Source organism: Sinocyclocheilus anshuiensis, unplaced genomic scaffold (assembly GCF_001515605.1).
Source record: "Sinocyclocheilus anshuiensis isolate Anshui unplaced genomic scaffold, SAMN03320099.WGS_v1.1 scaffold1153, whole genome shotgun sequence".
In the NCBI taxonomy this organism is placed as follows: Eukaryota; Metazoa; Chordata; class Actinopteri; order Cypriniformes; family Cyprinidae; genus Sinocyclocheilus; species Sinocyclocheilus anshuiensis.
This window is the reverse complement of record NW_015557158.1, coordinates 332,754-348,192: the sequence shown is the minus strand read 5'-3', so window position 1 is coordinate 348,192 and position 15,439 is coordinate 332,754.

Sequence of the window (15,439 nt, the reverse complement as noted above, 5' to 3'; positions counted from 1 at the left end):
GGGTATTAGGAACTCAGTTTGCTGCTCTGAATGATGCATTCAGGTAATGCAATTACTTCCCGTGACTCCAACAGAGACCGTTTGTGAGGATTGAAGAGAAAAAGAGCCATTTGTATTTTTGCACGCAAACATTCATAAATCCAGTGAGTCATTCGGTTAAAAATCCTCTGAATGAGAATGTTTCTACTAGTAAATAGAGGCAAATTGTCCTTACTGATCTCAACAAATCACTATTAATTTGGCTGGAAACAGCTGAGTCATAAGGTCATTCTCCAAAGGCCATTCAAAAGTCAGGAAATAAAACATATAAATAAAAAGAGGTGCAAAGTTGAAATTGTGCTATTATATTATTTGGGTTTATATTTTTGAATAAAACAAGTTTCTTAATATATACATACAGACATTTATTTAATTATATTAAATTATATATGCAGCATATATATATACGAAAGGTTTGTAACTAAGCCATCTGCAGAAAAAAATACTTTTTATATAATCAGTAAGCACAATTTTTTTTATTTTTTATATTTACTATTATTATAATATGTACTGTAATTTACTTAATATCATCATTTACTTAACCTCAAGTTGTTCCAAACCAGCATGATTTTTTTCTTCTTCTGCTGAACACAAAAGATGATTTTTTGAATAATGCTGGTTACCAAACATTTGCTGGTAGCCATTGACTTCTATAGTATTTGTTTCCCTACTATGGAAGTCAATGGCTGCCAGCAACTTGAACATTCTTCAAAATATCTTCCTTTATGTTCCACACAAGAAATAAACTCATACAGGTCTGTAACAACTTCAGGGTGAGTAAATGATGACAGAATTTTCATTTTTGGGTGAATAATCACTTTAAGTGTTAATAAATATAGTCATTAAACAGTACTCTTTTTAGGTACACTTAAGTGGTCTTTTATATCATTAATATACTAAAATAAAAAATAAAAAAATACACTGCAAGTGCTTATTCAGTACAAATACGCACATTACTTTTTGACAAGCAATAGTTTAAGTGTTAAAAAAGTAAAGTTTTAGCAAATCACTAATTCATTTGAAAGTACAGCAAGCTTGTTGTGATGAAGACTAAATTGATGCCACCATCTTTGACATTCACACAATTTATAAATGACAGTCCGTCTCTCACAAAATGCATGTGTTAAATAACAAACCTGCTTTCTTTGGTCCTTGGTAGTTCAGTGAGTGATGGTATGATGACAGCTTTTTACTCCAGTGTGGCCCACTGCTGACAGTGGAAATTCTAGTGTGCATAGAGCAGATTTTTCTCCATGTAGGCCCTGATGGCCAACTACTGTGATGAGTGAGAGAAGCTAGTCAGTTTGACGCCTCTGTAAGAGACAGCATCAGTATGTCTCACTGCACATCCTTCCAAACAAGACACTCTTTTGTACACTTCAATATGATAAACACTAAAAAGTCTTTCTCACATAGCAACAAATTAAATAAAATCGGTGAGAAAATATCACATAAAAACCCATTCAACATGTTGATAGTCTTTGATTTGACATGCAGTATATTTGTTAAATGTTGATGTCGACATTATGCTTTTAAACTCAACATTTTCCAGCATTTGATGTACTAAAACGACTGTAAATTCAGTAAACAGTTGTGCTACATTTCTACATCGTAGACACCACCCACAATCCAGTTGAACCATGCACTAACAGTGCTATAGCATAACACTGCTGCAAATTTGACTTAAATAATTGTCATTCTTTTTTGTGCAAACATGCCTTCATTCTATATAAATTTGACTTTTCATAGATTGCGCTTTATTCACAAAAGTTAGCGTCTTTTAAGATCAGTATGGGCAATTTACATAAATACAATGTGTTTACAATTTCACTTATTCTGTTAGATTCTCTTTTCTGTTTTGCCAACAAGATCAAGTTAAACATAATTCTCCTAAAAATTAAAATTTTCAGAAAATGTACTCACCCTCAATACATCCAAAATGTAGATGAGTTTGTTTCTTCATCTGAACAGATTTTGAGAAATTTAGCATTACATCACTTGCTCACCAATGGATCCTCTGCAGTGAATGGGTGCCGTCAGAATGAGAGTTCAAACAGCTGATAAAAATATCACAATAATCCACAAATAATCCACACGACTCCAGTCCATTAATTAATGTCTTGTGAATCAAAAAGCAACATATTCATAAGAAACAAATCCATCAAGACATTTTTGACTTCCAAACCGTCACTTCTGCCTAAAGTCCATAATCCATAATAACGCTCCCTCCAGTAAAAAAGTCCACCTCCTGTTGTCCTCTCACATCATAATCCACTGACATATTTGTTTAGAACTGTATTGAATCGTTTTCACTTGTAAACAGTGCTTGATCTGTGCATATTTATCTCCTAAATTCAGATGAGACAACTTTTTCACTGGGGAAAGCAATATTACAAATAGAGGATTCAGATTTTAGCCAGAAGCAAGGGTTTGAAGTTAAAAATGTCTTGATATCTTGTGTAATGAAAGTAGTTTTTCATTACACAAGACATGAATTGATTGACTGGAGTTTTGGAGGATTATTTGTGGATTATTGTGATGCTCATCTAAATCTTGGATGGCCTGAGGGCGAGTACATTTTCAGCAGATTTTCATTTTTGAGTGAAATTTAACATCATCATCCAGGAAGTGACATGGTGGGAAAAAAACAACATAATCATCATGCACACAGCACATGCAAATAAACTGCATTCAGCTTAACTTTTCAAGCATATGCAACTTCCCTTTCCATTTTAAAATGCACAAGTTGTGCATCATCCACATGTACCCCTTTGCTCAGGTCTCTCTGCTGTCTGCTCTCTGCCCAGTCCTCATTCCACATCTGATGCATTTTAATGTCTTCTACGGTTCAGAGATTGAATTGCTGAAACCAGACCAGGCCGTGCCACGCTGTGAACCAAAGCAGCAAACAGAGCAAAACAGCATATCTGTTCTGACTAGCTAAGCCCTTTTATCCCATGTTTCAAAGGCCACTTTTCATTTAAATATATAGGTCGTAAATAAATAAATAATGTGACGGTGGTCTCTGAATCTTTCCAAAAAGGGCCTTGACTCGACAGAGCACATTTTTTGTACAGCCCACCCACACCACCTACTCTCGTTTCATTCAGCCAGTCGGTTGCCCAAAAAGGAAAATGGAGAAATCACATCAATTATAAATGGCATCAATAGAAATGCCCTGTGGTCCAGAAAGCACTAACTCATATCCAAACGTTCTATTCTCTGCTTACCTCTGCAGATGCAGGGGAATACTAAGTGTTCCTTTAACTAGAAAAGCTTTAAATGTAACAGAGACAACAAAACTCCTTAATGCAAACTTTTTAAAAAACAAACTTCTGTTGTTTGATTTGCTAAAAAAATCCAGTCAAATCCAGCAAACATGTATCATTCTAATTAAAAACCTACACTGAATGATCCTTGATTCGTATACCATCAAGTATCCTGTACCACTATTTCTTAGATTATGTTGGGCCAATTACATTTAAGCAGCAATTTCCATTAGATGATTAGTAGTGTATGTTAAATTAAGTATTTCAACTCTTGTCCTACCAATGTATTAGAAGAACGCAGTAGTAACTAGCTTTATCTAACTCGGTTTACTCTTATCCTGCGAGTATCAATGTTAAAATGGCTTTAGTGTAGACCTGTTGTATGTTCAGTAGTAACATTTGGCTAGGTGTAAAGTCAAGACATAATGCATCTGCGGGCGCCTTGCTCCTAATTATTATGCTGCCATGAAAGTGTTGATGGACAGCTTGTAGGTGTGAAAGATCATTTTCCAGTTACAAAGCTCATTGATCATCATGACATGGAGGTTAGCACACCGCGGAATATTAATTTGCGGCCTGCCTCGCTGATATCTGAAACTGATGACGTTTTGTGTGTGTGCTGCATGTTTCTCTGGGTATGGACTGATATGAACTGATATTCACAGAGAAATGAAATAAAATAAAATAAAATAATAAAATAAAATAAATAGTAGGCTTACAAGAATATGCCAGGCATAAATGTAAGCTAAATACAATTTTTATATATTTGTAAAAGTTTATATGAATAAGCTTACATAATATAAAAATACAAAAACTTTTTAAAAATGAAAATATTTTTTACAAATTCAAGCCTATTGTTTTTTAAGAGCTAAAATAGTTGTTATATATTGTATGTGTGTATTTACTGTACTGTAGATGTCAACTATACAGTAGAAGTATTTTTTCATCAAATGTTCAGTAAAAGCCTGTGATTTACCTTCAGAAAATGCTGATTATCAACCTCAGAAGGTCACATCAAATATTATATGAGATGCAACATAAACATCAGAATTAAACAGGCAAAATGTATACATTTAAATAAATCTAATCTGAAAATTTTACTATTATTATTATTATTATTATTATTATATAGGTATTCCGTGTTTAATGAAACAACTTTTAATACAATAATTAAATAATAATACTTATTTACAATTTAATGAAATAATACATATTTTAAATAATAATAATAATAATAATAATAATAATAATAATACTACTACTACTACTACTACTACTACTACTACTAATAATAATAATAATAATAATAATAATTATTATTATTATTATTATTATTAACAACTGAATATCATTTATCAACGTTTTGAGTAAAAAAAAAGGAAAATGTAAATAATGTTACAAATGTCTCCCTACACCCAGGAGCACTTGGGAGGAACATGATTGATGCTCAATCTGTTTCCAGTAGTCATGTAAAGATAACTTTATTTCCCTATCTATCAACATTTGGGTCCAAATATGGCTCCCCGTTTTCTCACCAGTTCAGTTCTCTATCCTCCTAGACTAGAGGACTTACAGAAACATTAGACAGAGTCATGAAATATATATCATACCTTTTGAGAAATTTAGCATTACATCACTTGCTCACCAATGGATCCTCTGCAGTGAATGGGTGCCGTCAGAATGAGAGTTCAAACAGCTGATAAAAATATCACAATAATCCACAAATAATCCACACGACTCCAGTCCATTAATTAATGTCTTGTGAATCAAAAAGCAACATATTCATAAGAAACAAATCCATCAAGACATTTTTGACTTCCAAACCGTCACTTCTGCCTAAAGTCCATAATCCATAATAACGCTCCCTCCAGTAAAAAAGTCCACCTCCTGTTGTCCTCTCACATCATAATCCACTGACATATTTGTTTAGAACTGTATTGAATCGTTTTCACTTGTAAACAGTGCTTGATCTGTGCATATTTATCTCCTAAATTCAGATGAGACAACTTTTTCACTGGGGAAAGCAATATTACAAATAGAGGATTCAGATTTTAGCCAGAAGCAAGGGTTTGAAGTTAAAAATGTCTTGATATCTTGTGTAATGAAAGTAGTTTTTCATTACACAAGACATGAATTGATTGACTGGAGTTTTGGAGGATTATTTGTGGATTATTGTGATGCTCATCTAAATCTTGGATGGCCTGAGGGCGAGTACATTTTCAGCAGATTTTCATTTTTGAGTGAAATTTAACATCATCATCCAGGAAGTGACATGGTGGGAAAAAAACAACATAATCATCATGCACACAGCACATGCAAATAAACTGCATTCAGCTTAACTTTTCAAGCATATGCAACTTCCCTTTCCATTTTAAAATGCACAAGTTGTGCATCATCCACATGTAACCCTTTGCTCAGGTCTCTCTGCTGTCTGCTCTCTGCCCAGTCCTCATTCCACATCTGATGCATTTTAATGTCTTCTACGGTTCAGAGATTGAATTGCTGAAACCAGACCAGGCCGTGCCACGCTGTGAACCAAAGCAGCAAACAGAGCAAAACAGCATATCTGTTCTGACTAGCTAAGCCCTTTTATCCCATGTTTCAAAGGCCACTTTTCATTTAAATATATAGGTCGTAAATAAATAAATAATGTGACGTTGGTCTCTGAATCTTTCCCAAAAGGGCCTTGACTCGACAGAGCACATTTTTTGTACAGCCCACCCACACCACCTACTCTCGTTTCATTCAGCCAGTCGGTTGCCCAAAAAGGAAAATGGAGAAATCACATCAATTATAAATGGCATCAATAGAAATGCCCTGTGGTCCAGAAAGCACTAACTCATATCCAAACGTTCTATTCTCTGCTTACCTCTGCAGATGCAGGGGAATACTAAGTGTTCCTTTAACTAGAAAAGCTTTAAATGTAACAGAGACAACAAAACTCCTTAATGCAAACTTTTTAAAAAACAAACTTCTGTTGTTTGATTTGCTAAAAAAATCCAGTCAAATCCAGCAAACATGTATCATTCTAATTAAAAACCTACACTGAATGATCCTTGATTCGTATACCATCAAGTATCCTGTACCACTATTTCTTAGATTATGTTGGGCCAATTACATTTAAGCAGCAATTTCCATTAGATGATTAGTAGTGTATGTTAAATTAAGTATTTCAACTCTTGTCCTACCAATGTATTAGAAGAACGCAGTAGTAACTAGCTTTATCTAACTCGGTTTACTCTTATCCTGCGAGTATCAATGTTAAAATGGCTTTAGTGTAGACCTGTTGTATGTTCAGTAGTAACATTTGGCTAGGTGTAAAGTCAAGACATAATGCATCTGCGGGCGCCTTGCTCCTAATTATTATGCTGCCATGAAAGTGTTGATGGACAGCTTGTAGGTGTGAAAGATCATTTTCCAGTTACAAAGCTCATTGATCATCATGACATGGAGGTTAGCACACCGCGGAATATTAATTTGCGGCCTGCCTCGCTGATATCTGAAACTGATGACGTTTTGTGTGTGTGCTGCATGTTTCTCTGGGTATGGACTGATATGAACTGATATTCACAGAGAAATGAAATAAAATAAAATAAAATAATAAAATAAAATAAATAGTAGGCTTACAAGAATATGCCAGGCATAAATGTAAGCTAAATACAATTTTTATATATTTGTAAAAGTTTATATGAATAAGCTTACATAATATAAAAATACAAAAACTTTTTAAAAATGAAAATATTTTTTACAAATTCAAGCCTATTATTTTTTAAGAGCTAAAATAGTTGTTATATATTGTATGTGTGTATTTACTGTACTGTAGATGTCAACTATACAGTAGAAGTATTTTTTCATCAAATGTTCAGTAAAAGCCTGTGATTTACCTTCAGAAAATGCTGATTATCAACCTCAGAAGGTCACATCAAATATTATATGAGATGCAACATAAACATCAGAATTAAACAGGCAAAATGTATACATTTAAATAAATCTAATCTGAAAATTTTACTATTATTATTATTATTATTATTATTATATAGGTATTCCGTGTTTAATGAAACAACTTTTAATACAATAATTAAATAATAATACTTATTTACAATTTAATGAAATAATACATATTTTAAATAATAATAATAATAATAATAATAATAATAATGGAAATTATATAATAACAATACTAATAATACTAATAATACTAATACTACTACTACTACTACTACTACTACTACTACTAATAATAATAATAATAATAATTATTATTATTATTATTATTATTAACAACTGAATATCATTTATCAACGTTTTGAGTAAAAAAAAAGGAAAATGTAAATAATGTTACAAATGTCTCCCTACACCCAGGAGCACTTGGGAGGAACATGATTGATGCTCAATCTGTTTCCAGTAGTCATGTAAAGATAACTTTATTTCCCTATCTATCAACATTTGGGTCCAAATATGGCTCCCCGTTTTCTCACCAGATCAGTTCTCTATCCTCCTAGACTAGAGGACTTACAGAAACATTAGACAGAGTCATGAAATATATATCATACCTTCTAAATAGTTGTGTCCGTATGAAGGACACTGGCTCTCGGAAACCCAGTAGCTCAAACAGCATCCATAATTCATGTGTGAAATGAAAAAGGATGCACAATACGCCATGGCTTCCAATTCCACTCACCAGCGATCAGACACAAATAGTCAGTGCTGTGGCGTGCTCGCTGAACCCGGTAAGTCAACTGAGGATTAAATAGTGACCTCTCTGATCAATTACATGAAAAGTGGCACAAGAAAAGTAGACATATTAGTTGTCAGAATTATCGTAGCCTCCAGCAATATTCATATTCCCATGTCTGTGACTGTGCTCATCTGCCATGCAATCGTGATTTGTATGCATGTGATGTTGCAAATATAGACAGAGAGGGATGCCTTTATTAGAAAACATGCATCTGTGTGTCTGCCAGTAGCACATGGTGGACTTCTGAAATGAGAAAATCCCCTCTCTGGGTTTGAGCCATGTATTATTCAATTTGATGTTTATGCCATTTCCAGGTTAAAGCTTATAGAACAGCATACAAGTTAAAATATTTAAGGAATAGTTCAGCCCCAAATAAAAATTTGCTGAAACTTTACTCACCCTCAGGCCACCCAAGATGTAAATGAGTTTCCAGTGGATCCTCTGCAGTGAATGGGCGCCATCAGAATGAGTCCAAACTGCTTATAAAAACATCACAATAGTCCACCTGTTGTCTTCTCACATCAGAATCCACTGACATATTTGTTTAGAACTGTTTTGGACTGTTTTTGCTTGTAAACAGTGCTTGATCTGTACTGATTCTTTCCTGATTCAGACGTGACTTTATCACTGGTGAAAGCAATATTATGGATAGAGGACTCACAATGGTTTGAAATTAAAAACATCTTAATTATGGATTTGTTGATTACAAACATGCAGCTTTTCATTTTGCAAGACAATCATTGATGGACTGGAGTCATGTGGATTATTGTGATGTTTTTATCAGCTATGTAGACTCTCATTCTAACGGCACCCATTCACTGCAGAGGATCCATTGGCGAGCAATGAGTGAGTGATGTAATAGTACATTTCTTCAAATCTGTTCCGGTTAAGAAACAAACTCATCTACATCTTGGATGGCCTGAGGGTAAGTACATTTTCAGCACATTTTATTTTTTGGGTGAACAATTTCTTTATAAAAACAACTAGTACTATAATAATATAATAATAATATTACCATACTAATAATATAATGTTATTATGTTTATTAAAATACTGTTTATTAAAGCATTTATAAATGTTGCATATAACAAAAATGAATCATATCAAAAATGAATCATTAGGGGGGGATACATTACAATGTAATATATTCCTGATGCAAAGCTGCATTTTCAGCAGCATTTCCTTTAGTGTGTAATTTTTTAAATTATTATCATTTTTAATTAATCATAACTAATATTTATATGCCTTGCAGGTTTAAAGTTTGTATGCTTTTGAGAACAAAATGTGCCAACATTTTAGCCAAAGTTACTGTGTTGTAATATGTAAACAATAAGAACCCATGACTTGAGTAACAAGCTGAAGTAATCAAAAGCCAAATTTGTTCTGCCAGTAACAGAGAGGTAGTTGCTGAATTGTCCATATAAGAAGAACCAACATATTAGAGAAAGATGATGTAGTGAGTCATGTTACCTTTGCCATGTATCTATTGTACATAAACTGTTATATCCTTATTGCTGGGGATTCTCTGTGATTGGTATGAGGTCCTCCTGGCCATGATTACTGTGAAGCATATTCAAAGGCATTGTCTGGAGTCTGTCTGGTTACTGCTGCGCAGCAGGTATAATGGAGCAATAAAGATCTTAGGCCCAAGTGATAGTGTTTAAAAGAGGTGAGACGTCGTCCGACTCAGGACAGCAGACATGCGAGAGGATACATTTTGTAAGTGTTGCCAGCAGACATCCCCAAATTTAACTTTAGTCAGGTGCGTAGGGGAATTTCTACCACAAGTGTCACATGAAATCATTCTAATATGCTGATTTGGATGTATATATATATATATATATATATATATATATATATATATACCTATGTGGGTCATCTGACATGTCATACAATTGATTGATGACAAATATGAGGCAGGGCAACAACTCACTGAGTGATGGAGCCTAGAGAACGTAGATAGAATGTCCCTAAAATACAAGATATGGGGCAAAAATGCCTGTTTGAGTTTTTGTCTCATATTTACATCATATAGTTAAGCAATATCCCACGAGCAATAGGCTAAGTGCAATATCACGCGAGTGCAAATACTGATCTTATACAACAATTCAGTAAGTAATACTGCATTATTTTAGACACAATGTTGTGTGTTTTGCTCAATTTTGCCAACGAAAATATAAAGTCAAAGCAGAATTGTTCGTCTCCGAGCAACACACAGTGGCATTTCATTTCTTAATGCTCGTTTTGAACGGATTGGGTGAACCATTTGGCGCGTTGAACCACTGGCCATAGGCGCGTTGGATTTGAAGAGGTGCTGCACAGACCGATCGGTGAATGACATAAAAGTACCGCGAGAGCGATTCAAAAGCATGCAGAGTCGTCTCTTGCGGTACTTTGATGTCACACACCGATCGGTCTGAAGCTGTGTTCACAGCTGAATCATGCATACTTTGTCGACTTTGTCGCTGCATGTCGCCAGGGCTGGCCATGAGGTTGCTAGTGGGCATTCTTGATTGCCTTGACAGCGATTCAGGTTTCTTGCCGCTAAATACAAACATTTTGGAGGCAAAAGACTAAATATAATATAAATATGAATTAAATCCGTACATACAAACAAAACTGAATGAGAAACAGAGCCTACTTTTTTCCATTGCGTATGTTTATCTACGGCTGAGAGGAGAATGATCACATGAGCTCTGCTGTCTTCTTTCCTATTGGCTGTTGCTCCTGAAAGTCGCTCTTCATTTGCATAAAGTTGAAGGATTCTGAACTTTGTCGCGTCGCTAGACACGCCCCATCCATCGCCAACGCCCGCTGTTGCACTTGTCGCCAGAAATCGCCAGCTCTCCATTGAAATGAATGGGATCGTGTTGTTTTGTCGCTTGTAGTGTGAACGGGGATGGTGATGATCCGCTTCAAGTCGAACAAGCCTAATGATTCAATGGACCATTCATAAAGAACCATTTACTTCACTCCTGAATAAATTAGCCATTTGAACGAATCAAATGAATGAATGAATGACTCGATGACTTAATCATTAAGACATTTACCACCACCTACTGGCAGTTTTAGTGTATTATTTAGAGTATAATTTCCTTAAAAAAATAATTTCATATTTCCATAGTAATAATAATACAATTAATAAAATAAATTATTAAAGGTATAGTTCACCCACCCAGAAATGAGAATTGTGTCATCATTTACTCACCCTCATGGTCCAGAAGAGTATATGTAATAAATTTGATCAAACAAATTATTTCTTGCTGAAGCTACTTTTTGTAATGTCTGTTTGATGATTTATACAGCAATGACTTTGAATTATCGTTTGGGAGTAATTTCTCAGCCAAATTTGATGTGTGATTAATTTGCAATTAATTAAATTAATTAATCGCCACATCATGTAATTAATTAGATTAAAAATTTCAATCGCTTACCACCCCTAATACTGTATATATATTTTTTTCAGGATTCTTTAAGAAAGTTCAAAAGAACATGATTTATTTGAAATATAAAAATAGAAATTGTTTGTACCATTATCAATTTGCTTTCTTGCTGAATAAAAGTAATAGTTATTATTATTATTATTAGGATTATGAGAATAATAAGAGAACATAAGAATTATCCTACAATGCAAGTACATATACTGCTCCTTAGAGCCATAAGTGCCTACAGTTGAAGTAACATTCAGTTTCATGTTGTCATGTTTGTTTTCATTTTTAGTTGTCAATCATGTTCTGTTCTGAAAACATCCCTGGTAACTGCATAATTACAAAACATGCATCTACTGTTGGCGTGTGCGTAGGAGGAAATCTTTATTGTTGTTTGTTCATGCTCGCAATTTTCTTTTTATCTGAACTAAACTGCTATTGATTCCAATTTCTTTTGGAAAAAACGTACCAGGAGCAACAGATTGTACTACATCATGCACAATGTCACTTGTAATCTGACACTGAGAGTGAGATAATGATATGTTGTTTCTTTTCCTTCCACTTACTGCATGATTGTCACTGGAATTTAGATTATTTTATTCTCATCCAGCATTATTAAATCACCAGTGACAGGTTTAAGCGTGAATAACACTTGAGATTTCAGCTTCTGGCATCTAATACATAATAAGGAAGGAGTCAGGGTGTGACTTTTGATTCTCCAAATTAATCCTCTTGATCTGCATCATTTTTCTTTTCTGGCTATTCTCCACATTTACTGCCTCAGCCTGTGTTAATATGGTTAAGGATTAAAACTGCATGAGGAAAGGTCTGTGCTATTCACCCATTATTCATATGGCATGCTAGAATACATGGCCAGGGTTGGAGAATGTGCTTTCTTAATGTATTTGAATTTTATGGATATTAGCTTATTTATTATTTTTGCCGTCCTTCTCAATTGATCAACAATGTAAAGGGCAGAACTTTTCAGCAGAAACATAATTCTTTGTGAAAAGTGCCAACTCTTTCAATTTTACTAACCGGCAATAGTAGGCATATCAAAGGGTCAGGTAACAAAGTGTTTAATCGCCTTATGAGAAAAGAGTAGCAGAACAAGACGACAGGTCTAATGTCAACACTTGACTCTTCAATTACATTTTCAAGTCAAGAGCACACTTAGTCATATTGCAGTATAGATATCATAGTTTATCTATCTATCTATCTATCTATCTATCTATCTACCTATCTATCTATCTATCTATCTATCGCAGTATAGGTATCATAGTTATCTATCTATCGATCTATCTACATATCTATCTACATAGCTATCTATCTATCTATCTATCTATCTATCTATAGTATTTATCTGATTACAGTATCTATCTACTTACAGTACTATCTACCTATTTAGGTACATTATATATTTATGTATCTATCTACACTATCTGTCTATGCATAGTATATATCTACAGTATTTACATATCCATTTATATGATCTATTTACTGTATCTATTTATAGTATTTATCTATCTATAGTATTTATTTTACTTACTTAGAATACCTACCTATCTATTTTCATTATCTATCAATTTACTATATCTAAACTATTTACCGGTACCGGTGTTGTGCCCAATTTTGACCCCCTGCCAAATTATTAGCCCCCCCCCGTTCAAGTCGCTACTGATTGCCTAATCCTAACTCCTCCCTACACCTACTCCTAAACCTACCCATACTAGAGGGTGCATAATCTGGCAGGGGGTCAGAATTGGGCACAACATCGGCACTTCTGACATGTTGCCGGTACTGAGTCAAAGCGTCAGTGTCTGGGTGATTAGAAATTACACTATAAAGCACACTACCCAGAAGGTCATTTGAAACCGGTAAACTTCTGGAAAGTTCAATGATCCAGCAAGGGAATGCATTAGTAATAAGTAATAAGTTCAAAACAGTGCTAATGCAGAGAAAACACGGACAATTTAATCAGAGATGGTGGAGAGAATAGTGACTCGAGTCTAGATGGCAGTAAATTATTCTTTTTAGTGTGTATTTGGCTTATAAGCACCAGTTTTTATAATGAATGCCGGCTGAATGTGTTTTATATTACGCGCTGGTCAGTGGTTTGGTGATTCTGAATGGATCCGTATAGTAGCATGTACAGTCAGGTTAAGGCAGCAGGTTTAGTGGTCTTTTGGCGTCTCCCTGTGGTCCTGTTTGGTATCGCAGCTTAAAGGTGCTGTTTGTAGGATTGACACTGAGTGGTGTAACTAGGTATTGCAGTCCAAATTCAAAATATTGGAGATGTTTTTTTTCACCCGGCCCCTCCTCCTCAGACTTGATGCACACCAGGTTGCCAGATTGACCACACCAACAGGAGCGAGCGCACTTGAAGATTAATTAAATTAAATACGCTGTGTTTTCCGACAACTGGCAAACCGGGGTCCCGAAATACAATTGGGTAAACTGGCAGTGGGCGGGTTTCACAAACCAAAACAGAATATGTTAACTTGGCATGTTTCTTAAATATCTGCAAACATATTATGGTATTTTTATGCTTTAGTGGAGTCAAAAACTTACATGCAGCACCTTTAACTGGTGCTTATTTATATTAAAATGCTCTAAACAATTTTCTTTCTTTCTTTCTTTCTTTCTTTCTTTTTTTCTGTCTACTTACAATATCTACCCGTCTATTTACATCATCTATATACTGACCATATATCTATAAACAAGTACGTTAACTTAGCATGTTTCTTAAATATCTGCAAACATATTATGGTATTTTTATGCTTTAGTAGTCAAAAACTTACATGCCGCACCTTTAACTGGTGCTTATTTATATTAAAATGCTCTAAACAATTTTCTTTCTTTCTTTCTTTTTTTCTGTCTACTTACAATATCTACCCGTCTATTTACATCATCTATATACTGACCATATATCTATAATATTTATCTATCTATACATTTACATTTAGTCATTTTGCAGATGCTTTTATCCAAAGCGAGTTACAATTGGGGAATACATAAAGCGATCTACACTATAATGTAGGCTATAGGCTGAGATTACTGAGTATCTACCTAGTTTCATTATCTATCTATTTACCATATCTATGTATAATATTTATCTGTCTATAGTTTCTATCTTTCTTCTTACAGTATCTATTTATATTATTTATCCAAATATATATTTATCATCTATATTTTCTCTCTGCTTACATTATCCATATATTTACTTTCTATCTATCTATCTATCTATCTATCTATCTATCTATCTATCACAGCTCTTGCTCTGTGATTTAAATGAAAAAAAAAAAATTAATTGCTATTTGTTTGCACCTTGCACCATTAGCATGATAGAGTGGGAGAGAGAGAGGCTTCTGGTTTGACAGTTTTAGCAGCTCCTTGTAATTTTTGTCTTGTTGCCATGCTCCTCACATAAAGTGTCAATTATAGCAAAAGCAGGGCTATTTATTCCTACTAGTATTGTGTGAATCCAGTCAGGGTCACCTTCATTTAAAGACTTATCCTGCCATCAGTGGGGTCAGAGGGTACCACAACGCTGCCATACTTCACTATCACCTCAATAAATAATGCTAAGATGTTAATTGTTTTCAGAAGTCGGCGAGTGGGTAGGAAAATGTGATGGATGTACTATTTAATCTTTGTAGAATTTATTTTGTGGTATTTGTAAAAGCAGAGAGCACTTGAGTTTTCAGATATTTAAATGGAACGAATATAATAAATTGCTTTCAAATATTTTCTGACTGTATGTTAGCCTTTTGCCTGTACAAGTGTGCTGTCTTACTTACAGAGCTGCTCGTAACTATTGCCATGCACACAACCTTTGTAACCTTTAATGTCCACAGTTCAAAAAAAAAAAAAGGAAAGCTGGACACGCTATGCATTGTAAAGCTAGCAGTCCTGGTTTCAATTATTATTAAATCAATTATTAATAATCTGATACTACCAAATGC